Here is a 26,225-nt window from a genome sequence, read left to right as displayed (position 1 = left end):
TAGGGAACAGTCCTGGTCTATGTATTGGGGGAAACCAAACAAACAAAAATTCATATCTTCAAGCAACTTCCATTTCAATGGAGAGAATATAGAACTCAAAAAAGAAAGAAAGGGAGGACGGAAAGAAGAAAGAAAAAAATTAAAGTGTATACAGTATATCAGATTGCATTGAGTGCTATCAGGAAAAAAAAAGATAAAACAGGGCAGGCAGCTGGAGGGTGGGAGGGGAGAGGCTTGTTATTTAGGGAGTTCAGGAGAGGTCTCACCAAAAATGATACACTTTTGGAAGAGAATTGCCAGTGCTAAGTGAGTCTACCTTGCAAGAGGCCAGTGTAAGGAAGAAAATGTTCATCGTGTCCTTGCTGGTCAGGGCTTGTAAAGTGGCAAAAACTCCTACCAGGTTAAGGAAAAAAGGGACAGTTTGGTTTTATATCTGCAGCAGCCCTGGAGGAGACGTGAGATCAGTGGTAACCAAACGCCAGGTGCATAAGCATCACCTGGATGGCTTGTTGGAACCCAGATGGGGGGCCCCCATCCCCCAAAGCTTCTAATCCATCCCAGTCTGCGATGGACCCAAGAATCTACATTTCTGATTAAGTTCCCAGGTGCTGCTGCTGCTGCAGCTGGAGGCCCAGGGACACCGCCCCCCCCCCCCAACTTTGAGCATCACTGTGTTAGGCAACACCTGCATTTTCAAAGCCAACAAGTAGAAAAATAAACATGTTATTTATAACCATGGTGATGACAACATGAGAAATAGTTCAGAGAGCAAAAGAGGTTGTTGCCTCAGGCAAGGCGAAATCAGGAAGGAGGGGTGCGAAAGGATAAACTGAGGCATATTAAAAATGTAAAGAGCTTTGCTCACTCTGGCAGCACATATACTGAAACTTTTCAAGTTTATTTGAGCAAAAGTCCATTCGAATTGGGCCGCATCCCATCCAGCAGATAGAAGGGAGCTCGGAGGAGCTGTAGAAAAATCAGACTTACATGGCAGGCGGGGGGTGTGGGAACAAGGGAGTTATGCAGAGCAAAAAAGCAGTTTGGTTCCAGCCAGGTTGCTCCTTGAGGAGAGGCCTCGGTCCGCCAGGTGGATACCTAACCCCAGCTTCTCAAGACCTGTTCCGGCAATGGACTGGTTTACGATTCCGCTTCTGGGAGAGCTGAAACTGTGATTACGTCTCCGTTTGGTGACGAGGGGCTTAGCACCAGTGGCTCCATTTGGACCTGCTGTCTTGTTTTTAGCAGGGAAGACGGGCGGGAGGCGGCTAATGTCTGTTATAAGCCTTGTAGCACCGTCCGGCTTTTAAAAACTCCACACATGTGTTATTTTGATAGAAATAGAAGGTGGATCCTCAGAAGAAACATACATGACAAAGGTGCACTTGTCATTGGGCGCTGGAAAGTTTCAGCTGTGCATTTTTGGGAAGAGGGAATACATCACACAGTTACCCTCCAGGTGGAAACTGACGCCAAGGGGACCACTTCCTGCCCCGTGTGGCTCATCACTGCCTGCATGGGGGCAAAAGGGGCACGCCGACCTTGGTCTGTGCCCAAGGCGGAGGAAGAAATGCTTTGGCCTTAAAATGTTCTCCAGCGACACATTTGGGTCACCCAGTCACGGAGGGGAACTTTCGGGAGGATTGACTAAGGATGATGCATAACCTCTGACTGGAGCCTGTAGCTTCAGGGTCACCCCCTGTCCTGCCCTAGGCCTGAGCTCCTTTCTAGTCCCTCCCACGTGACTGTCCCCTGGGAAGGCAGGCGGAGGGGGAGTGGGGGGCTCAGGTAAGAAGGTTTGGAGGGCATGGTTTGGAGGAGATACTCAGAACTTTGGGCAGGCTTCTCTTCTCCAGGGGGGGACTTTTCTGTACTTCCTATGCCACCAGCAAGGTAAGACCTCAAGGGCTCAGATGGGAGAAGGCTCACTTGGATTGCAGGGTCTGACATGATGGCTTCTAATACAAAATGTACATTTGATCTCCGCCCCCCTTTCTGGCACTGAGCTAAAACCCCTGGAATTTCCTGTAGAGAGAGCAACCGATGGGGATGTGTCTTATTATGTTAATGAGGTGGCTTTTGGAATGTACCTAATAGGGGACTGGTTGCCAGGGGAACCGCTCCTGTGATTAGAGGGTTGGAACTTCCAGTCCCATTCCCGGACCCCCTGAGGGGAGAGAGTCTGGAGGTTGACTCAGTAGTCATGGACCCGGTGATTTCATCAATCCTGCCTCTGTAAGGAAGCCTCCAGAAAAATTCGAAAGGGCAAGGTTTGGAGAGCTTCCTCGTGGGTGAACATGTGGGGTTCCTAGGCAGTGACTCACCTGGACAGGGAGTGGAAGCTCGGGGCCCTAGGCATGTCTTCCACCTGGCCGTTCCTGGGCCGGCTCCTCTTCTAATAAACCAGCAACGTAGTAAACAAACTATTTCTCTGAATGCCGTGAGCTGCTCTAGCGAACTGATCAAACCCGAAGAGAGGGTTGTTAGAACCTACAGTCCGTGGCCAGTCGGGTCAGAAGCACAGGGGACAACCTGGGCCTGTGATTGGCATCTGAAGGATCACAGGGGACAGTCCTGTGGAACCAATCCCTTAAGCTGAGGGCTACGGTGCTCTCTCCAATAGTGTCAGAATTGAGTTGAGTTGCAAGACATCCAGCGGTGTTGGAGCTGCTTACTGGTGTGGGCAAAGAGCCCCACAATCCTCGATAGGGTGACACTGTGTGCCCAGGACTGGGGTGGTGCTGGGACACAGGATATTCCGAGAGCGCCAGGTAAACCACGGCAAGCCAAGTGTGCGTACTAGGATTTCCCTGTGAGCTCTCCATCGTGGCACTGTGCAATAGCAAACAAAATCAAACACAAATCAATTTTCAAACACAAATCAATTCAACAAATATTTATTAGGCACCTACTGCGTGCTAGGACTATCTAGGTGGTAGGAAAAAGCTGTGATCAAAAGGGACAAAAATGTCTAATGATACTAAATACAGTATGGAATAGCCACATCATAGACTATTCCCCCACCCTCTGCCCCCCAAATAAACTGCCAAGGGAGAGAATATTGTATTATATCAAGGGCGTTTTGAGACTGTAAGTTCAGGAGAAAAGAGGTAGCGGACGCCTCTTGCTTTTGTCTGCCCTGCATTTCCTCTCCCTTCTGTTGGTGGCAGGCCTCAGCTTCCTTCCCTTTGCCTTGCAGAACTTCCCTGCCCTCATCCCAGGGACTTGGGAAGGGAGCTGTCATTCGGGACGGGCTTGTATGTGTGAAGCCACCATGTTGGTTGTTCTGGTTGGGCGTTGCACAACCCTTAACTACAGTCTAAACATTATAACCCAAGGGTTATGCAGTGTACAACCTGAACAACTACACCAGCAGTCCAAGCATGTGGCCCACTCCGGCCAGTTAGACACCCCTCTCCCAGAAATTCAGATCTTGAGTGGAATGCTCCATTACCAGCGGAATTACACCTGGATCTCCCCAGTGGGAGCTCTCTGAAGAGTGCTAGTCTTGCCACCCAGGGTCTGAGATACACCCGACCCCAGCTTCTCAAGACCTGATTGTTCAAATCCGTATTGGAATCTCTGAGCCTTCTTCATATCTTTCCAACATGTTCCTTTTTGTTCCATCAGCCAGAGTTGGTTTCTGTCACATACAACCACAAAACTCTGACCGCTCAGCAGTTGTTGAAAGAGTAGGTATAAAATTATTTCATGTATATAAAAAATTATGTCTGAATATATGTAGATCATATATATTGCACATTATACCTATACTATGTGTGCATGTTTGTCTAAAAAAACCCAATTCTCTAGTAGTCAGATTATGGATGATTTTTATTTTCTCTTTGAGAATCTGTATCTTCTCAAGTTTCTACAAGAAGCACATACTACTTTTTAACAAGAAAAGTTAAAAACTAAACTGCACAGAGCTCCCACCTAGCAGAGACCGTGGGGATTTTAAGCCAAAGCCCTATTTATAAATAAATTTGCATTTGCCTGGAGCCTTCCCCAGTGATGCTAATCCAAATGGCTGTTGACAGTTGGTTGGGGATTCGGGTATTCAGATGTTGGCCATCTCTCTGCATCCCAGACACGATCAACAAAAAGATCTCCGTTTCATACACCCCTGAAATCTATCGCCTTCGTTCCTAAAGAATGAGGAAAGTGGAATGATCCGCATTTTCCCCTCTTCTGAGGTAGGGAGTGCAAAGGAAGCGATGAAAGGAAATGTGTGAACAGGGATCTAGTTGTTAAACAACCACCAGAGCTGAGCAAATCAAAGTGCATGGTCTCCTACAATTTCTTCAAAATTTTTGGAGCTTTTGACTGAGAGGAAAAGCTAAGCACTGAGTAGATTGTGGACTTTGAGGGCATTGAAGATTCTATATGCAGATCTGCTGAGAGGCTGCAGAGGACTAAGGAGAGGAAGCAGGAGAGACTGGGGTTGGCTCTGAGGAAGGCTTTTGATTCAATTGAACAGATATTTACTAGCGCTTTTTATGTGGTGAGCTTGGTGCCCATCGCAAGGAATTCAGAAGAAAACATAAGGCACAGCCTCGTCCCTCCTGGCAACTTGCATTATTATGAGGGAGACAAGATGAAAGAGCCCGTGGGTTGAAGGACAAATCAGACCACAGACAGGGCCGAGGGCCAGGGCCTGGGGTACAGTGCGAGGGGACGCTGGAGAGGCCCGGGAGAGACGCAGGAGGGGTGCGTGGCTGCGAGCCCGGGCCCAGCCTTGGAGGGTAAGAGGGGCTCCGCCAGATGCAGAAACAGTCTTAGGAAGCAGATTAGGGCAGGAGTCTCCAGGTGGAAGCTGAGATTCAGCCCACAGGTCGGCTACGGGTGTTTTTCAGTTTTGGTTTTTATTTTATTTTATTATTTTATTTTATTTTATTTTATTACTTTATTTTATTTTATTTTTTATTTTTATATTTTATTATTTTATTTTTTAAATTTTATATTTTTATTTTATTATTTTATTTTATTTTATTATTATATTTTATTATTTTATTTTTTAATTTTATATTTTTATTTTATTTTATTATTTTATTTTTTAATTTTATATTTTTATTTTATTTTTTTTATTATTATTATTTTTTAAGATTTATTTATTTATTTATGATAGACATAGAGAGAGAGAGAGGCAGAGACACAGGAGGAGGGAGAAGCAGGCTCCATGCCGGGAGCCTGATATGGGACTTGATCCCGGGTCTCCAGGATCACGCCCAGGCCAAAGGCAGGCGCTAAACCGCTGAGCCACCCAGGGATCCCCTTATTATTTTATTTTTTTAATTTTATATTATATTTTATTTTATTTTATTTTATTTTATTATTTTATTATTTTTTAAAATATTTTATTTTATTATTTTTTAAAATATTTTATTTTATTTTATTTTATTTTATTTTATTTTATTTTATTTTATTTTATTTTATTTTTTTATTTTACTTGAATGACCTACCAAAATTTAAAAATCGATGTTGTACATATTATCACAGCTTCCAGCGATCTCAGTTCACAGACATTCCCACAGGGCAAGACGGAGAGGCGGGGGGCCCTCGGTTGCCTCGGCCCCCACCCTTCCCACGGCCTCCCCAGAAGAGGCTGCGAGGTTGGTTGCCCTTCACCACCCTGCACTGAGCCCACTTTGCTTTTCGACCTTGCCTTCTAGACCCTGTAGGCGTTCGAGTGGGAGACCCCAGAATGAGAGAAACAGCCCCAGTGTGGAGATGAGCGGGGCACACCTAGGGACTGGTCTGAGGTCAGAACGTAATAGGAGGCCAGGGGTGCGGAGGGGAGGCCGTCTGGCCTGCACCCAAAGCGTGAGGCCTTACTGGACGGTACATGGAAGAGCCCTTGTGTGTGGTCAACTCGCGACGGGCACGTGCGTTGGAAGAGCGTCCGGCCAGGGAGAAGGCCCGTGGCCCCCCGGATCGGGCTGCCCCAATGTTCACTTTGGAGTCAGACTGAGGCCGATTCGTGCCATGGTGACCGATCGCCCATGACCTTGAGAAAAGTGTCTTGATTCTCCGAGTCTGCTCCAAAGCTTCTAAAACCGTGATGGCAATAGCGTCTAACCGTGTTGCTGTGGGGGTAAGCGCTTGGCCCAGAGCCCCGTTCCTTCATCGTTGTCATCATCATCATCTTTAATGATGCAGACCAGTGTAAAATGATGGTTGCAGGGGCACAGGGTAGGGGGTGGGGATCTGACCCCTGGGGTCGTACGGCAATATCTGTAGATAATTTTTGGTGACATACTGTGGGGTGGGAGGGGACACAGGATGTTACTGGCATCTAGTGGGTAGAGGCCGGGCAGCTGCTAAACATCCTCCTAGGCGCAGAAGAGCTGCCCCCATCAAGAGTGAGCCAGCCCCAGGTGTCCACAGTGTGGGGACAGAGCCCGCCAGGTCTCCAGCAGCGGTTACTGAGGACCAGCTCCACAGAGCCTCCCAGCAAGGGGGCTAAGAACACAGATTTCCTGCCCTTCCTCCCGAGGTCCTGCATCAGCCCACCTGGAAGCTGCTCCTGCAGGTCGCATTCTGGTAACGTTGCCCAGAGTTCTGATCCCCTGCCAGGCTTGGCAGATACCTGCCTGCAGGAGGCAGCTTCTCATGCACCTCTGATGCCTTCCAGCACCGGGTGTCTTGTCGGTACTGAACTCTGTCTCTCAGGCCGGGGTGTCCATGGTCCACTGCTAGGGGCAGGTTTGGGCAATCTAGTTTGATTTAGCAGATACTAGGGCCTGTTTGTAAAGAAGGAGTATAGGAGTGGAGCAGAGCCTGACTCAGCCCCTCGTCCAGGCAGCGGCCTCGGCGTTTGGAACCCTGAAGGTGCAAGGAGCCCCACATCATCCCCGCACCTTAGCATCCTTTCTCTCTGGCGTGTGAACTGCCAGGCTCTTACCTGTTTCACCAACACTGGAGAAGGACTAGAGAATGAGAACATCCTTTCCTTTCTTGGAAACGTATGATATTTTACTTCTAAAATAGTAGAACCAGGGGCGCCTGGGTGGCTCAGTTGGTTGAGCACCCAACTCTTGGTTTTGGCTCTGGTCACGGTCTCAGGGTCGTGAGATCAAGCCCCACGTGGGGCTCTGCACTGGGCGTGGAGCCTGCTTGAGATTCTCCATCTCCCACTACCCCTCACCTACTCTCTCCCTCAATGATAATAATAATAACAATAATAAAATAATCATTATCAAAAAAAATAAAATAAAATAAAATAAAATAATCATTATCATAATAACAATGGAACCAAAGGCCTCATCACAATAAGCAAAGGGAAACTCTATCATTCCTAAAAGGAAATAATAGATCCAGGGAAACTACGTATGACCATTTCCCCCAAACCAAGAACAGGCTGACAGGAAGCACTCCTATTTCTGATGCCTGCCCCACACCACACCAAACACAGGCCAGTGATTGGATTGTTTATTAAATGCCATTGTTGGTCTGTATCAATTGTATATGAATTTTCATAACTTTTGAAGCTTTTGAAATTAGTTGGCTACCAGAAGCTCATTTGATTTAAGATGAGCTCTGTTCTCCTAGGGAATCATAAACACACAGGAATTCTTCTGAAGTGAAAAAAATAAAAACCAACCCTGAACATTAATTATTTTCGAATGTCATGAAAACTTTGAATGCAAAATCGAACATTTAGTGTGATTGGGTAGTGTAGCATTTCACAGACACTTCTTTGTTGACTTCTCTTCAGCATTTTTCTTTATATGCCGAAGCTACAAAGTATTTTCAGATCTTGGACATATTTATACGTCTCTGAAAATCTCATTGGTCCTCGGTGTTATGCTTATGACATCCTTGACTGTGAAGGGATGGGAAGGGATGTTTTTATATGTCTGTAGAGGTCCATGGTTATGTGCAATTAGGCACAGAATCAGATCAGTAGCATTTTTTCTTCCGCTGTAGGAAAGAGAGTCTTGAACATTTGTAAGAGTAAATAGTAAGGCCCTGAGTTTTTATTGGCTTCAGAGGAGTGATAGAACATTAAAAGGCCCTGTAGGTAGAAAAAGAATATAATAGGGTCTTCCTGGTGTCCACCTGGGTAAGGCCTCCTGATTCTGAGCTCATTTACAACAGTCTCATTGATTGCTTCATACTCTGAACTCTATAAAAAAGCACCAGTAAAGCCCTAATTCAACCCATGTTTCTATATGCCTTATGTTCTCATGCTTATAAAGCACATTTCAACATATTATGACCAGAAATAATTCATGTATTCACTCATCAACCCATTAATTCATTCCAACAACCTATTATTACATTCCTAGCACATGAGGGAAAAAAAAGGTGATCCAAAGAGACATGATTCCAAGCTGACAAGCACATTTTAAGCAAAAAGACAAATATATGAAAAATGACAAACTGGATGAAGACATTACAAGAGGAGAAAATTACAGATTGATATCTTAAAAAAGATTAGGTATCATGATTGGTTGGGGGTTTTCCCAGAAACGCAAAGTTTACTTAACAAATGAAAACCAATTAATGAAATTCATGATATTAACACATTGTATATAACATACATAAAGTATAATAAATATAATGTCATTTATTCTATATATAACTTATCCAATAAATATAATGTGATTTTTACTATGAGCTGGAGAAAAAGCATTGGACAAAATTTAACACCCGTTCATGATCAAAAGAAAAAATTTACAAATGTAGGAATAGAGGAAACTTTATTGATCTATTATAGTCCATCTGTGAAAATTCAGGGGTTGAGAGCATATTTATTGTTGAAACAGTGGGCGCTCTCCCCCTGAAGGTGGAGATGAGTCCAGGAACATCTGCTTTCACTACTACTCAAAGTCCTAGCCCATACAGGAAGGCGGGAAAACAAATGCATGATAATTGGGAAGGTGAAAGCCAAGCTTTCCTTGCAGACGACCTAATTTTATGTGTGGAAAATTCTAAGGAATCGACCAAAAACTCTACTAGCTCTAATAAGTGAATTTATCAATGTCACAGGCCACAAGTCAAAATACAGCAATTAATTAATTAAAATAGCATCCCAAGTCACAAAGTGCGTAGGGATAGATGTTTCAAAGATGTCAAGATCTTCACATTAACAACTAGATAACATCAATCATAGAAATCAAAGAACAAAATAAGTATAGAGGTAGACAGAGCCTGTTGTGGGTTGGAAAACTCAGTATAGGAAAGGTATCACCTTTTCCCTAAGTTAATCTGTAAATAATACCCTTCCTAATCAATATCTTAGCTGGCTTTTTTTTTTTCCCCTCAAGGAATAAGTAAGCTGATTATAAAATGTACTTGGAAATGCAAATGACCTAAGATTGCTAGAACAAAATTTAACAACAACCACGAGGAAACAAGTTTGGAGAATGTACTCCCTGTGACTTCAAAACTTGCTATAAAATTATAGTCATCAAGACAGTGTGACATCGTTGGAAGATCAGAGTCCAGAAATAGCTACACGGATGGATGGTTGACAAGACTGTCAGAGCATTTCAAGGACGTTCAACAAGCAGAGCTAGAACAACTGGGCATCATGGGGGCTAGAGCCCTAATCCCTTCTACTGTACATAAAAATTAATTTGAGATAGATTATAGGCCAAATGTAAAGCTACAAACTACAGGGCTTTTATTTTTATTTTTTTTAATTTTTATTTATTTATGATAGTCACACACAGATAGAGAGAGGCAGAGACACAGGCAGAGGGAGAAGCAGGCTCCATGCACCGGGAGCCCGACGTGGGATTCGATCCCGGGTCTCCAGGATCGCGCCCTGGGCCAAAGGCAGGCGCCAAACCGCTGCGCCACCCAGGGATCCCTACAGGGCTTTTAGAAGAAAACATAGGGAAATATCTCCACACCTTCGCATTAGGCAAAGATCTCTTGGATAGGAAAGCGCAAAAAAAATAAATAAATAAAAGAAAAAGGTCAATAAGTTAGGCTGAGAATTAAAATACTTTTCTTATGAAAAGACATCATTAAGAAAATGAGAAGACAACCAATGAGTTAAGAGGAAATTTTCCACAATATCTCTATCTTACAAAGGACTCCCACCCAGAATATGTAAGGAATTTACAAAGTTCACTTCTAAAAATACAACAACTCAAGTTTTAAAAAGTGAACAAAACACTGGAGTAGAGAGCTAATGTTCACAAAAGAAGGCATATAAATAATCGATAAGGACATGATAATGGACTCAACATCAGTAGTCAGGAAAATTGCAAATTTAGACTGAAATTAGATACCATTATACACCTACTAGAATAGTTAAAGGTAAAGAGACTGATGATGCCAAATGTTGGCAAAGATACGAATCAACTGGAACACTCATACGTTGCTGGTGGGAGTATAAAATGATAGCACCGATTTTGAAAATTGGCATTTTCTTAAAATGTCAAATATACGTCTACCCTGTAATCCAGAAATTCCTGGGTATTTACCAAAACAAAATACAAATGTGCGTCTGCAAAGGGAGTGCCCAAGGCTGTTCAAGAGCAGCTCTACTCCTAATAGCCCAAAACAGTTAACTTAGATGTTCAACAACAGAACAGATGAGCAAACTCCGGTGTGTTCATGCAACAGAATTCTAGCGAGCAACAACAATAAAAACCCAAAACAGAAACCAGCCAACCGACCCCTGATTTGCAGTAGGGCGAATCTCCAACGTATTGTGTGGCGTGTGAAAGAAGTCAGGCACAGAAGAGCACCAACCGTATGGTTCCATTTATGCGACATTTCAGGGCCAACAAAATTAACTTGCCGGATTAAAAAAAATCAGATTGGTGATTTCTTTGGGTCAGGGAGGTCGTGACAGAGTGGAAGCAAGAAGCAGCTTTCTGGGATCATAGGTGTATGCATTTGCCCAAGTGGATCGAATGGTGCACACTTAAGAGCTTTGCATTTCACTGTGTGCAGCTTCCACCTGAGAAGCATGGCTGGGTCGGACAGGGATCTTCACGAGGCTGTGGACAATGGGCAGCTTTCTGTTTCTTGTAGGGGGAGGCTCTCAGGGCTCGCCCCGTGGCCTCTGCTTAGGCCGTGCACACAGCATGGCAGCTACTTCTCCAAAGCCAGCGAGACAGAGACTCCCATCGGGTGTAGCATCCTCACGCGATTGACATTTCTGCTCTGATTTGTTAGGAGGAAGCAAGTCACGGGTCCCACCCACACTCAAGGGGAGGGCATCACACAAGAGGGTGAGCGCGGCAGCAGACCTGAGTCTGTCTACAGTGGCCCGTGCAACTCTTAGCCTAAGATCCGATGTACCCACTAGGCCCCAGGCGTTGTTCTGGCCTCTCCACACAGACCCAGTGGCTTAATTCATCCATGAGCTTCAAGATCAAACTTAGTGTCCCCATGTCATTGACAGGGAAGCCACCGTCCAAAAGGCTAACTCGTCTTTCCAAGTTCCAACAGCTCGAAAATGCAAATCCAGATTCCCCGTGACTCCGCAGCATGTGTTCTTTGTCTTTCTGCCACGGGTTCCTGCCACACTTACTAATACGTGTGTCTCATTTGTGTGTCTCTCTCGTCTTTTGGAGAGACTTTACACACAGAGAGACTGACACGGAAGGGGGGCTCAGCATCCATGAGGCCCCCCCCGTGCCCGGCGGAGGCAGTGGTAGAGCCATATCCAAATTCCAGGTCTTGCCGTCCAGGGCCCATGCTGCATCTTCCACGGTTCCTCCTACAAAGAAGCAGCCACGGCTCAATATAGATCTCGAAGAACTGGCACCCTGGCTCCAGAAGGCCCCCAGCGCTTCACTCCAGGGAGCCACGGTTGCATTTTTAAAGGAAATCCAATCCGGCGCCCATAAAAGTCCTCATTATCTTGCTAAGGTTGGCAGTTGGGGACTCTGAGATCTCTATAAACTCCCCTTGGCAAGCCTCCACCGCAGCCTGGAAGACGGGGAGAAAGTCATCTGCATGTGTTGAGATGATGCTTAACGTCTCCCACCTCGCGGGCCGAAGGACGTCGGGAGGGCCTGAGCAGGTGCAGCAGCCCAGACGGGGCTCCGCGCAGACTCTCGTCCGCCCACCTTCTGTCTGGGAGCCTCCTTCGCTCCAACCGAGGAAGCACAACCCAAAAACAATTTACTGCTCAGACTTTTATATTCCCTCATTTGTTCCATGGAAAGAACATTGGGGCGATGCACAGAATTTCAGGTTTCTGTTCCTGGATTTCTGTCCTCGTGAAAACTAATAACCCAAGTAAGTGAAATACTAGTGAAAAAATAATCCAAGAGTTGTCCTCTGTTCATGTGTCTCAACTCTAGACGGGTCAACAGACTTTGGTCAGTAGGCCAAACCCAGCCAGCAACTGGTGTGTCTGCGACCCTCACACTAAGGATAGTTTTTAAAAGGTTGTAAAAAGAAAAACAAAGACAATTAGGGGGACAGAGACCAATCATATGAGGCCTGAAAAGCCTTCGATATTTACTGGTTCTTTCTAGAAAAATTTTGTTTTTCTCCGCTCTAGATGTGGACAGTGTCCTACAAGAAAGTGTCTATGGTCAAGTGATTTGGGAAACTGTTGGATTTAAACACAACAAATAAGGTGTTCAGGGTTTGTTTGGCAAGTGCGCACCTTATCAGAGCCTCTAGTAATGACTGTTTTTTTTTTAATTTCAAAAAGAAGGCTATGCAATAATCCTACTCTTATTTTGCCCCAGAACCCTTTTCTAGTGGGATGCGGTTCAGGAACTGCTTTATATTAAGACCCTCTTTGTTGGCGATGTGCTGTCAATGGGGCCACGGAGCCTGGCTAGACAGGGTTGGCACTGACTGGTTGCATGAGTTCTGTGGGTCGTTCAGCCTCCGACGCTTCAAAGCCTGAGAGCACGTGGGAAGAGTGAGGGCTCTGGGTTTGAAACATCCTCCACTTACCACCCGTGGGACCTGGGGAAGGCACTTTACCGCTCTGTGCCTCAGTTTCCTCCACTGCAAAATGGGGAGTGATCATCGCAGCTGCGTCCTGGGGCCCTTGAACAATCTCATGAGGCATTAAGTTTGTGATGCATGTGGTGCGGGGACCGGCACAGAGGGCTCAGCACAGGTGCTGGCTGTTGTTTTGATTCGTCTCCACGGTGCCGACCGCGGTGCCCGATCCACAGGGTTATAATCACCGGGGGGCAGAGCCAACATGGGGAACCAGGGGGTGCCCCTAATCCAACGCCGCAGCCATCACTCCACGGAAAAGGGAGCTTCGCTCAATTGAAGGGGGAGTCGTCGTGTCCTACGGGGCTGCCCCGTAAGCAGCAATATCCTTTGTGGGGCAAGATCACCCCGACTGGGTTAAAAATATAAAACTTGGGGCACCGGGGGGGCTCAGCGGTTGAGCTTCTGCCTTCTGCTCAGGGCGTGACCCCGGGGTCCTGGGATCGAGTCCTGCATCAGGCTCCCCACGGGGAACCTGCTTCTCCCTCTGCCTGTGTCTCTGCCTCTCTCTCTGGGTCTCTCATGAATGAATAAATAAAATCTAAATAAATAAATAAACTAACAAATAAATAAATCTTTATAAACGGCCTCAAAACCCCAAGTCTTCCTCCGACAAGACTGCACAAGTGGCTGCTACTGCATGTAGGTTGTCAAGTGTCGATTTTCCTCTCCCGACGTGTTGCTAATAATAATGATAACTGAAAATTTTGTGTCGCATAAGCAGATCTTTTTTGCCGAGATGAATTCCTCTACCTGGAGGCCACAGTTTTTACTGTGGGTTCCTAAGTGAGTCATAGCTTCCAATGTAAATGGCATGGAAATAAACCAAATTTGGTGACATAATAATAAAAAGGAAAGTCGATTTCTCTAGAAATACACATCTGTTCATCAAAGCTGGCTGCTGGTCCATTGCAGCTGTTTCCATTTAAAAACTAAACGCCTAAACATCACCCTTTACGGTGGGAAGTTTGCGGAGGACGCTTCCACGGGAGTCTGCGGCGAGGGTCTGGCGGTCGGCGAGCCTTGTTGGGCGTGTGACCCTCGGGGGCCCCTGGGCGCACCCACGGAACACAGAATGCTGTGCTTCCCTCTCCGCCGAGGCCACGGACTCAGACCTCGTGGGGACCGTGCAGGGGACAGGGGATGGTGAGTTTCTGGACAACGAAATGGTCGGTTGGACACTCGGAAGATTTTCCCAAAAAGGCATCATCGGTACGTTGGACGGGCTGCAGCCCCTGGTCCCCTGTGTCGCCTCCCTCTGCGCAGCGGAGAGGGAGTCGGGGCTGGGTCGGCGTCTCTCCCGCTGGTGTCCGTGGCTCTCCACGCAAACCGGTCAGAAGCTGAGCCTCACGGTGCTTAGCGCGGACGGCGGGTGTCCAGCGGGGTTGTGGGGGGGCTCCCGCCCCTCTGTGCACGCCCTCCCACTCCTGCGCCCCCATCGCCAGTGTCCTCCCTGAGCTCCCCTTTCCTCCTGGCGCAGTGGGGACTCTTCGGTAGGATTGTTTCCCACCTGGAGCCTCCGCGCCCTCCAGGATGACCTGAGTCGTGTCCCTGCAGGACGACCTGCCCGGGGGAAGGCAGGGCAGCTGGAGCTCGAGCCCCGCTGAAGCGACGTCTCCGATCCCTACTTGGCTGGAAAAGCGGGGATCCCCGTCGGAGCCCCCTGGGAAGGCCTGAGCCACCGTCTCGGCACCTGTCCGGGGCCAGAGGACACAGGGCAAGGGGCAGCACAGTGCCCTGATCGCTTGAGGGGGCACCGTGCATGGGAGGAAGGCCGGGCGAAGGCCAGCCAGCGGCTCCTCAGCTCGCCCTGCACCCCGGCGTGGCTCTGGGGTGAACATGCCGTCCTCGGACGGTGGCGGTGGCCCCGGCGCACGTCTGTCTCCTGACGGGATCATCCCTGAGAGCTGAAGCTTCGCTTCTTAGCATCAAGAGGCTGTTTAGCAAGAAGCACGTGTCCGTATCTTGTTCTCAGAGGCTTTGCGAACGCCGCCCCCTCCAGGAGGCCCTCCTGGGATGCCCTCATGGGTCTCTGACCGGCTCATCAGCCACAGAATCGGATCCCACGATTTCTGACATAACTGACCTTTGTAAACACCTTTGGGACCCGGAAAACCCGCTTCATCAATAGGTCAGAGGCACACGTGGCGATCCGGGCACGGGGCGCAGGTGGGTAGGACCTGAGACGCGTCCTGCCTGCCCCTCTCAGGGCCCCCGCCCGCCCAGTCCTGCCTCCAGCCGCTCCCCGCCCCAAGCCCCTGCAGCCAAACACACAGAAGGCGCTGCTTTAATTTTCCACAGCTGGATTCTCATAGTATCGAAAATAACTCGTGAGAGTCACAGCTCCTCTACCTGTTAGAGAATTCCTTATTAAAAAAAAAAAAAATTGAGGGATGACCAAGTGCAGAAATACTGTTTTCCTCTGTCCCTGTAGGCACTTCAGTGGTGCCCGAGGGCCTGGCAGCCCGGTTCTGGTCCCAGTCCTGGTCCCGCTCCCCCGGGCCCACCCTCCTCTGGGCCACGTTTCAACAGGAGCCGAGTGGAGCCCCAGGCTGCCAGGAGCTGAATCGCGCGGGGCCTTGCATCAGCTCGGGCGACCGCCGGAGGTGGAAGGTGCCTTCTCCCAGGACGGGTTTCGGCGGCATCGCCCCGGGAAAGAGCCAGGCTGGGGACACATTTCTAAATGCAAAGTAAGAGATCCCCCGTCCGGATGTTTCCTCTAAGGAAAGAGGTTCTTTATTTTCCGCGCGTGATGGCGAAGCCGCCGCCGCTGTCTAGGTGACAGAAGTGTCGGAAACGTATTGTTCCTTCTCTAATTTCCCCACTGGACACCGGTCCTTAACGCGAACCCTCTCCAGGTGCTCTTGTGACCGTAGTTACCCTAAAGGATGTGCATGACCGCAGGTGGGCGGCACGGCGGGGAGACACCTGTGCGGCTGGAGCCGCCAGGGTTCAGGGTGGGAACCGAGATGGACCAGCCTAGACTCTGGAGAGCGGGGAGGGAAGTGGGGTGTCCGGAGGGGGGCGAGGAAAGAATGAGAAGCCGCCCAAGGCTGGGGTGGGCTCAGGTCCACCAATTGCTCCTTCGGGATGGCCTTGCTCCACGGACCCAGGGTGTCTCCCGGGGAAGGTGTCTCACACAGAAGCAGGGCTGAGCGAGAACCCCAGGGAAGAAATATGGTCACGGCCCTAGTGTGGGTTGCACAAAGTAGCTTTGCCGTCCTACCCTGTGGGAGACTCTGAGCCTCTGCCTTGGAGATGCTGATGCAACAAAACGCAGAGTAGTCCCAAACAGAGCATCGTTAGGGTGATTCACGCAGTCGTGAGGGTTGCGTGGTCGGGGTCACGATCAGTGCAATGGTTCAAGAAGTTAGTGACCACACGGTGGGGTTAGATCCTAAGTCCCCCTCTTTGTGGTTTGGGTGCGTTCCCAGCCTCCCCACCGCCCACACATGCATGAAAGGCCTCTGAGCCCTCGGCAGCCCGGGCTCTCGGGCATGAGGATTTGCATCGGCCCCAGAGACAGGCCTTGTGTTTCCAGAAGACAGAGACTCCAACTAGGATGCTGCGCGAGACGGTTCTGCAGAGAACTCCGAAGCCAGAGAAGATCAGGGCTTGAGAGAGAGCAGGGTTGGGGGCTGTGAGGAAGGGGAAGGAGGCAGGAGGTGGGGCGGCAGGGGAAGACGGAGGGGTGGGGAACGCTGGTCCTGGGCAGGAGAGAGGCGTGGAGCAGGACCGTCCTTCTTCCGGGACCCCTGGCCCCTGCCGGGGAGCAGACGGGGCTGCTAAGGGCTTGTGCGCGGGTCGGGCCGACACGGGTGAGCAGCTGCTCGGCCCCTGGGTGCTCGGGCTCCTCGCTGTGCTCTCGGCTCTCCTCCGCTGCCTCCCGGGCCCCGGCCTTGCAAGACGGGGGGCACTATGGTCCAGGGGAGGGCAGGCCCTTGGCTCTCCTGGGGAGGGGTGGCTTGTGGGGGGCCCAGGGCAGAGATGCACAAGGATGACCTTCCCTTGGGGGGTGGACCCGCGGCCCCTTACATCTGTATCCTCCTCGCCACCCCTCGGGCTGACTGGCCGCCACCCCAGGGACCTGAATCCCTGAAGCTTCTTTTGGGGACTGTGGGACGAAGGCACCTCTTTAAGAGCACACTCCGCGCAGCTCTGGGCGCCGATGTGGCCTGAACCCAGCGCTTGAGGGAAAGCAGAGCGTCGCAGCCTCCAGCGTGGCAGTTGTCAAAGCTGACATGCCCCTGAATCACCTGAAGGGCTTTTATGAACACACCAGCGGCTGGGCTCCAGCTGCAGGGCTTCTGCTCAGCAGGCCGGCGGGCGGGGGTGATAATCGACATTTCTGACAAGTGTCGGGGTGACGCTGACGCCGCTGGTCCCGGGAGCCGCCGTGAGGGCTCTTGCTCTATCAGGCCTCTCGTGGAGGCGAATGCAAACTCTCTCCGTCTCCACGTCCTTCACTGTGACATGGAGACATCGGCTGTGAGCCTCATCCCGTCCTGCAAGAGCATCTCACACGCCAGAGCCTTTGCTTTCAGGGGCCGAGGGTGAGCCGCCCCCTGCATCTGGGATAGAATCCGAAAAGGGCGGGTGGGTGAGAGATTATGCCCCTGCGATGTGCAGGCGGGAGATTCACGAGGCCTGGCGTGCAGGACAGTGGTCTCGGGGCCTCCAACGAGCCTCCCAAGCCCTTCTAGAGGCTTCGTGTTTGGAAGGAGTTTCTTGATGCACAGTTTGCAGATAGTGATAAAAAAAACGCCCCCTGAAGAATGACAAGGATGTGAGAAAATGCCTCTCTGGTTCCGTTTGCCTCGTCAGAATCGATAAATATTTATTGGCCTCCCAAAATGCTTGGGGTGCAAGAAGCAGAACCAAACATCCAAGAGACACGGGCCTTGGCCTCCAAAGAGACCACACTCTGAAGAGAAAATCGAGAAACAGGGGAATTATCTTTGGGAAGCAAGGCAGATGTGCTTCCCATGAAGGATGCCGTTAGCTTTCCACAATGGATGTGGGCCTGAAATTGTGCACATAAATTAATGCCTTTGTGTAGCAAGTTGATTCTACATGCACGAGAGGAGCCAACTGTTTAAAGGAACCTGGCAGAGAATCCTTCTGGAAAAAAGAGGCATCGCTTACTAATGTGAATAATCGTCCCTCTCGTTTATCGACCTGATTAGCTTCGATCTTTCATTTTGGTAGTTCTGAGCGGCCTGGAAGCAAGTAAGAGGAACTTTTCTGCATTTTAACTTTGGAGAAAACGATCGACAAGCTTGTATCAGAGGTTCCTTGTTAAACGTCTAATGCGCGTCCGGTTGGGTCACCTCTGGCTGCCTCGGTGATTCCGTAGAGCCGCGGTGCTGCGGAGTCTTGCTCACCGCATCCTCCACCTGAGGTCCAATAAGAGAATTGGGGGCGCTCGGGTGGCTCTGTGAGGCGCCCCCCCCTCTTGGTTTCAGCTCAGCTCATGACCTTGCGGTCGTGGGATCCAGCCCTGCATCCGGCTCCACGCTCTGTACGGCGTCTGCTTAGATATTAGATACTTTCGCCTTCTCCACCACCCCTCCTACGCGTGCTCTCTCTTTCTCTCTAAAATAAATAAAATCTTTAAGAAAAAAAAAAGAATGAAAATGCATCAATAGTCAGCCAAGAAGGATCACTTGAGTTAAGTATATTTTCTTGGACTTTTGAGTTTGTGGAAACTGATCATCAAGATAATTCTCAGACAGGGGCACCTGGGGGGTTCAGGGGTTGAGCGTCTGCCTGCAGCCCAGGGCGTGACCCTGAGGTCCTGGGATCGAGTCCCACATCGGGCTCCCTGCATGGAGCCTGCTTCTCCCTCTGCCTGTGTCTCTGCCTCTCTCCTCTCTCTCTGTCTCTCATGAATAACTAAATAAAATCTTTTCTAAAAAATGATGAAAGACAGTAGAATCAGAGACTGACATGGAAACAGCCTGTGTAAGCAGAGTAATGTGGGAAGGCCTCCCTGAGGAGGTGACATCTGGGCTGAGTCCTGCAGGGTGAGTAGGAAGCAGCCGCGTGTATCGCCGGAGGAACCACAGTCCACGCGAAAGAAGGATTGAACCGAAGGAAGTTAGGACAGCAGATGAGGACTACAGAGGCAGTCTGCTAGGAATCTTTTTTTTTTTTTTTTTAAGATTGTATTTATTTACTCATGAGAGACACAGGAAGAGGGAGAAGCAGGCTCCACGCAGGGAGCCCGACGTGGGACTCTATCCCAGGTCTCCAGGATCAGGCCCTGAGCTGAAGGCGGCGCTAAACCGCTGAGCCACCCGGGCTGCCCCAGTCTGCTAGGAATCTGCTGCATCCTCATGGGCCAAGCAGACGTGAGGGAAAGGGATGCATCCCACTGGGTCCTGGAGCACCAGGAGGCAAGCCTGGGACGCCGTTTCCCTCTCTGACTCCAAAGTAATATGTCAAGAGGAAAGATGGCTCCAGGCTTCACGGGGAATTGAAGAGTATTTCAGAGATGAAAGTGATGAAAGTGACGCCTTTTTCTAGGGGTTTGTTGTCCGGTTGATCCTTAAATGGATCTCGTATAGACGTGGGTAAGTAAAATCCCTCCCCTTCTTGCAAAACCAGTTTGTGCAAATTGACAGGAGCCCATTGGAATGTGCTCGCCTATTGAGTTCTTGTTGGTAGCTCTTGACAGCCACCAGGCCTTGGAGGCGACTGGGAATTAGCTGCTCTCCTGCAACCTTGCTCCCAGGTTCTAATGAAAGCATTTCTGAAACCAAAGCCTGCGCCACATGCAGACGTTTTCTAGGAAGCAGACAGCGGGCCGTACAAGTTGTTGTGTAGGCACCACGAAATGCAGCTGCCTGTCCTTGTAGGTGCTCTGACCACACATCCCATGGCACCCTCACCCCAGACAGACAAGACAGTTTTCAAGAGAGAGAATAGGGCTCATCTCAGAGTGGGCAACAGACAGAAGCCTTCAAGTCATTGGCTGGACCAAGGACTGTGTGGGGCCTAAGTCTCAAGCCCTATCCCAAAGGAAGATTGGGGAAATGCCTGTAAGGTTCTTACACCCGCTTCAGGCAAGGGTGGGGAGTCCTGGAAGATACTCCAGGCATCTTGAATGACATGAATTCCACCAATGAGAACTCTCTTCTTTTTTTTTTTTTAAGGTTTTATTTATTTATTTATTTATTTATTTATTTATTTATTTATTTACAAGAGACACAGAGAGAGAGGCAGAGACTCAGGCAGAGGGAGAAGCAGGCTCCATGCAGGGAGCCCGATGTAGGACTCGATCCCGGGACTCCATGATCACGCCCTGGGCTGAAGGCAGATGCTCAACCCCTGAGCCCCCCAGGCGTCCTGAGGAACCCCTTCTTACATGCATTATGCTAACTGGCAAGCCCCACTTATGCCAGTGAAAATCCATCTGGAACCCACTTTGGGCTCAAAGCCTCCGATGTGGACCAGAGTTCAGAAGTAAGGAAAGATGGGGAAGCCCTCATGGGAACTGTCAGGAGCGTGGTCTTCCCAAGTTAGGACTGAGGTCCACACCCCTGGGAGGGAGGAGATTCCGGACCACGACGCTGACTGTCCCCCTGGAGAACGGCTGAATCCAGCTCGTGTGTACGTAACATCACCCGCGCGATGCTGCAGGATTTGACAGTAAATTACGCGCATCAGAACGGGCGGGCACAGGCTGTGTCTGTGCTGGGAATGGGCACGGGAGACAGGATAGTAGATTGAATAATCTGATTGACCAACAGTGATCCCATGTATCGTATTGGAATTGTCCATTTCCCTGGAAAACAGTGTGGAGGTTCCTCAAAAAGTTAAAAATGGAGCTACCCCACGACCCAGCAATTGCACCGCCAGGTATATTTAACCCAAAGGGTAAAAACGTAGCGATCTGAAGGGGCACCTGCCCCCCAGTGTTCACAGCAGCCATGTCCACAACAGCCAGACTATGGAAAGAGCCCAGATGCCCATCGACAGATGAATGGATAAAGAAGATGTGTATGTGCGTGTGTATAATGAATATTTGCCATCCAAAAAAAAAAAAAGAAAGAAATCTTGCCATTTGGAATGACATGGGTGGAACTAGAGGGTGTTAGGCTAAGCAAAATATGTTAATCAGAGAAAGACAATTATCGTATGATCTCGCTCTTATGTGGAATTTAAGAAACAAAACAGAGGATCGTAGGGGAAGAGAGGGAAAAATAAAATCAGAGAGGGAGACAAACCAGAGGGAGACTCTGAAGTATTGGAATCAAACTGAGGGCTGCTGGGAGGAGGTCGGTGGGAGGCCGGGGGGATGGGGTAACCGGAGGGTGGACATCAAGGGAGCCTCGTGATGTACAGAGTACTTGCGTGCTATGTGCGGCTGACGAACCACTGACCTCTACCTCTGAAACTAATAATGCACTGTATGTTAATTAATTATAATTTTTTTAAAAAGCACAGAAGAAAAGGAATCGTCCATTTCCAAAGAATTATGGTCCATTAAACCATGTTCTACCTAAATACACTGCAGCCTTTTGAGGGCAGAGGCTGGGATACTTCCAGCGTGGCTTGGGGACCTCTGTCGCAGCTCCAGGCTAGCGGTCCCCGGCATCTTCCGGCAAGATGACCCCTAATTTCAGTGACCTCTGCCAGGAAGCAGCGTACTTTTGTGACTGTTAATTGAAAAAAAAAAAAAAAAAACTGATGATAATGGAAAAGTTGTCTAGAATTCAGCAACACGTCCAGTTTGCCTCTTATCGGGCACAATAGCATCACACATACTTGACAAAGGATGTGTAGGGGGGTCAGTTTCAGAAAAGAGAAGAAATCAGAGAGGCATCCCCACACACACACAGGTAGACCCCAGGTGTGCTGGCGACCCACACACCTTCTCTGTAAGTCGGTCCAACATGGGCAGCTGGCCCCAGGCCTGGGGGGATGCCTTTGTTCAGGTCCAGGATGAAGTCGGTGGCTTATATTTATGGTAATATTGTAGGGAAACCGTGTGTCCTGAACTGTGGGATCCCACACTTCCTGCGATGAGACGCTCACACCGAGCCCCACTGAAGACTCACCTGCTCAGCACTTCTCATCTCACACTTGCCGGAAGGTGTAAGGGCACCTCGAGGAACGTACCCGGAGCTGAATGTACATGATCAAGTCAATGCAAGGATAGTCCTTGGAGTCCGGAGTCCGCACGGAGGCAAGACCCTCCCTTGCAAAGATTCCCCGGGACAGGTGTGACTCTGGGCCCTTAGTTAACCCACAGGTGAGAGAGGTGCAAAGAGCAGATGGAAAAGGAGTGATCATTTTGCAACTTGTAAGTGTATCAAGTCAATGCGTGGTCACCTTAAACCTGGAAGTGTTACACGTCAATCACATGTCCGTAGGGGCCCTGGGGGGCTCAGCGGTGGAGCATCTGCCTTTGGCTCAGATCGTGATCCCGGGGTCCTGGGATCGAGTCCTGCTTCTCCCTCTGCCTGTGTCTCCGCTTCTCTCTATGTATCTCTCATGAATAAATAAATACAATCTTTTAAAAAAAACCCATATGTCCATAAAGCTGGAAACAATTTTTTAATAAAATAATTTAAAAAAAAAGAAGAAGAATGAGTCAGGACCCAGAGCCCAGATACCGCGAATGAGAATGCAAAGCAGCTCACTGTTTCTTGGGGGAAGTTTCGCCGTCTTGATCATCCTCAGTAGTGTGCCCTGGGTCCCCAAATGTACAGTGTACCCGGAAAGAACGGGTCCATTAGCGTCTGAGACCAAGTCTGAAGCGGCCTGAGTCAGCATCTCTCAGCTGGACAACGGGGGGTCACTGCAGCCCCCTCGGAGCCGCTGTGGTCTAAGGTTCCATGAGAGGACCCAAGTGAAGTGCGTAGTAGGTGCTCGATAAACAGGTGGGCACGTGAGTCCTCGGCTCCGGCGCCAACTCGTCGCAGCACAACAGCCCCGGGCACGGCCCGGGACGTGAAATGGGTTCGGCAACGAGGGTTTTCATTTGCGGAGCCGATGCTCCTGCGGCATCGTGGGGATGGGGGGAGTCGGCTGTAAGGAGCCGCAAATGGGATTTGCTTAGTGTCGGGATCTTCCCTATCCGCCAGACATTTATGTATTTTTTATGTTGGAAAAGCAATCTCGTCTTGCATAATAACCGAAGAGGGGTGGCTGCTCGCCCATATTCTCCTTTCCTCGTTATTCCTGCGTGAAAGCTGATGGGAACGAGGGCCGTGAGTTGCGCTGCTTGGATGGGAGACGTTCTGAGATGTCGAGCTGCTCCGTGTAATATAGACATTTTAAAAATAGTGCAGGGGCGGGGATCAACGGGCCGTGAGTGTGTGTGCGCGTGTTTCACCCCAGGATCGGCTTCCCCTCCATCAGTGAGCCCGGCAGAAGCTTCTGTGTGCTCCAGAGCTGACCACCACGCAGGCCCCTTGCGGAACCCGAGGGGCTGGTCCTGGAGCCTCCACCCCCGTGGAAAGACCGAGCCCTGTGAAGCTCGCCATCCCGCACCCCTCCGGCTCAAAGACAACGCTCTCCATGGCAACAGTGACAGAGAATGTCAGAAGAGCAGTTCCCCAACCCAGGGAGCCTCCACCCACCCGCTGCGGGTTGCGGCCGCCCTGACCCCTGGCGCAGCCGATGGGTGGCAGGAGTTGGAGCTGCCGCCCGAGAGACGCAGGGGAGCCCCTGAGCACGGGTGGGCAGCAGGCCCTGGCTCAGATTTGTCTGCCTGGGGGCAGAGCGGTGACCTTGCCCGTGGGGACAGCCACCGCTAACTCGGCTGCCAACTCGTGGGTCCCACGCACAGGCTGACGAGCTGCCCACCAGGCTTACACCGGGCTTTCCCGGACGTCGGTGTCGTCGGAGTCGTCAGTGTCGTCGGTGTCCTCGGTGTCGTCAGGCTCGGGGCTGGATCGCCGTTGTCGCAGCAGCCGTGGTGTGGGCGGCAGAGCGTTTGGCCGAGAAGACAGGGAATCCCGAGGAGGGAAACAATGGTTTGAGGGCTGGAGGAAGAGGGCCCAGCATGGCAGTTAGGAGCGGGCAACGACGGCGTCCCTCTGGTCCCTGAGGCGCTCCTGGCGGGGACGGAGGGGTTGAAGGGCTCCCAGCCTTGACTACCGTCGGCGGTCGGGCAGCTGGGGGTGGTCCATGTGTGATGTCTTCAGGCATTTTGGGGAGCCCACTTCATGGGGACTCCCTGCAAGGTGCTGGCGGGACACAGCATCCCCCTGACAGACAGGGACTTGGGCCCTACAGAGCTTCCGTCCAACCCCGGACTTTCCCACCTGCGACACTGTTGACATCTGGGGCCCCCTAACCCTCTGCCTGGGGGCTGCCCTTGAATTGCAGGGTGCTCAGCAGCGCCCCTGACCTCTACCCACCAGATGCTGGTACCAACCCCCCTCCGGCTTGTGACAACCAAGAATGGCCCCAAATATTAGCGAATGTCACCGGGGTGGGGGCAGGGGTAGGGGACAGAACTGAGAACTGGGGATCTAGCCCGGTTGAAACAATGCTGTCCTTTTCTGGAACGGCCCCGGGGGCTCCGGGGAGGCCAGGATCTGGCCAGCCTGTGGGCTTGCTAGCGGGGGGGGGGGTCCCCTAGCTGGCGGGGTGGCGGCGGGCAGCCTCCCGGGCTTTCTCACGCCCATCGCGTGTTCGGTCCCGTGCCCCGTGAGGTGCCGTCCTGGCCACTCTCTTTCCTCGCGGGCGCCCAGCGATGCCGAGCCAAGCGGCCGACCCTCAGGAACAAAGCACAGGCCTCGTGGGAGCCCCGTGCGGACACTCTCAGCCCCTGGTGCCAGGAGAAGCGCGACGCCCCTTGCGAGTGTCGCCGCCTCTGAGATCCGGGCACCGGGCCCGCGGGCGCCTGGCTCAGGGCAGGTGCTCGGCAACCGGTACACGGGGCCGCGCCTTCATGGCTAAGAGCTTTTACCGACGTGCAGCAAGAATAAATGTATGCAAATAAAAATATTTAGGGCATGAACTCTTGCAGACGTCCTCCTTTAGTTTTAGGGACGTCACTTGGCGCCAACTCACGTCCGGTGCCTTCGGGGCTGGGAAACTCCACCGTCCTTCACTGTCCTTCAAACATGAGACTCAGGCCGTCCTGAGTCGCATTTATCTGACACCGCGCAGCTGCTTCAGGCTTTTTGGTGTCCTCCTGCCACCAGATGCTCAGGATGGAAGATGAGCCTGTTTCTAAGGGTAGGGACCCCACGCCAGCAGTACAAGGGGGTGCTGGTAAGCACGTCGGCATTCATGATGCTGTTTGCTTTAGGACGCTCATAAGATGTGAAAAAGCCCATGGGGGGTTAGAAACGGTACATCCTCGTGTGTCCGGGAGGAGTGGCAACGGCCTGGGACCCTGGGACCCTGGCACCCTCTTGCCATCCCTGCCATTTCAGCAGTCAGATTGATTTCCAATGTTCTCCTGGCCAGACTGTTTCAAGGTTCTCAATAAATACATAATGAGGGGCCCTGGGATGACGTGGGGTGGGGAGGTCACTTGTCCAGCCATTGAAGGAAATAAGTTACAAGCTTGTTGAAATGTGCGCCGACGTTACATAATAATAGGTGCTGGAATTTGGTGGGTATTTACTATTTTTCTAATCTGGAACCATATGTATACGGGTGTAGTGTACATACACGGCACCTGTATAACGTGTGTACAATCACACGGCCCCCAGAGAAAAGGGTGGAAGGTGGAAGGTGGTGTGTGATAACCCCACTTAAACCCAGAGGTTACGTAGCTTGCCCTAAGATCCTAACCCTCTTCCCCACGAGGTGATGTCGTCATTGTTTTCCTCCCCTAATGAAAGAGAACGATCTCACCGTTTATCAGTACCTGCTGTTCGCTGGCGTGGCGTGTGTGCTTTCCGTGCATTATGTCGTCGAGAGCTCAGAAGAGCCCCAGGGGGCAGGCAGGAAGGGGTCCTCGTTACAGACGCGGGAGCAGCAGTGCATACAGGTGATGGCAGTGCCCAAGGTCACCCAGCCCACGGGAGACACCTGTGGACTCAGGAGCCCCTGCTCTGTCCAGTCCACCTGGATGCGGGCAGCTTCCAGGATGGGCCAGGTCCTAGGCTGGGAGCTCGTTGAGGTCAGAGACCACCTGACTCACATGTGTCTCCCCAGAAGCTGGCACTGCTTCTTAGAGCTGTAGGTGGAAGAAGGGACAGGAGGAGACAGAAGGAGATGGAGGCCCCAGGAGGGGCAGGGGTGGCCTGGGGGACGGGACAAAGCAGTGGGGAGACAAGGAGGAGGGAGTTCTGTTTCCAGAACTCTCTGCAAAC

The 26,225-nt window shown here is 50.6% G+C and overlaps 1 protein-coding gene and 1 long non-coding RNA gene across 5 annotated transcripts in view; one reads left to right on the top strand and one right to left on the bottom strand.

Annotated features, from left to right (window-relative positions):
* KAZN (kazrin, periplakin interacting protein) overlaps positions 1-26,225 on the top strand; it is a 1,010,042-nt gene that overhangs the window by 391,743 nt on the left and 592,074 nt on the right. The gene's annotated exons all lie outside the window — the stretch shown is intronic.
* LOC144314904 (uncharacterized) lies at positions 878-26,196 on the bottom strand. Its single transcript, XR_013380749.1, has 3 exons — positions 25,778-26,196; positions 1,927-2,829; positions 878-1,409 (listed from the first exon to the last, which is right to left on the bottom strand). It is a non-coding gene; the product is annotated as an uncharacterized LOC144314904 (long non-coding RNA).

The sequence above is a fragment of the Canis aureus genome, chromosome 5 (genome assembly GCF_053574225.1).
Source record: "Canis aureus isolate CA01 chromosome 5, VMU_Caureus_v.1.0, whole genome shotgun sequence".
In the NCBI taxonomy this organism is placed as follows: Eukaryota; Metazoa; Chordata; class Mammalia; order Carnivora; family Canidae; genus Canis; species Canis aureus.
Note: the sequence above shows the minus strand (reverse complement) of the source record. Positions and strands in the feature narration are given on the sequence as shown.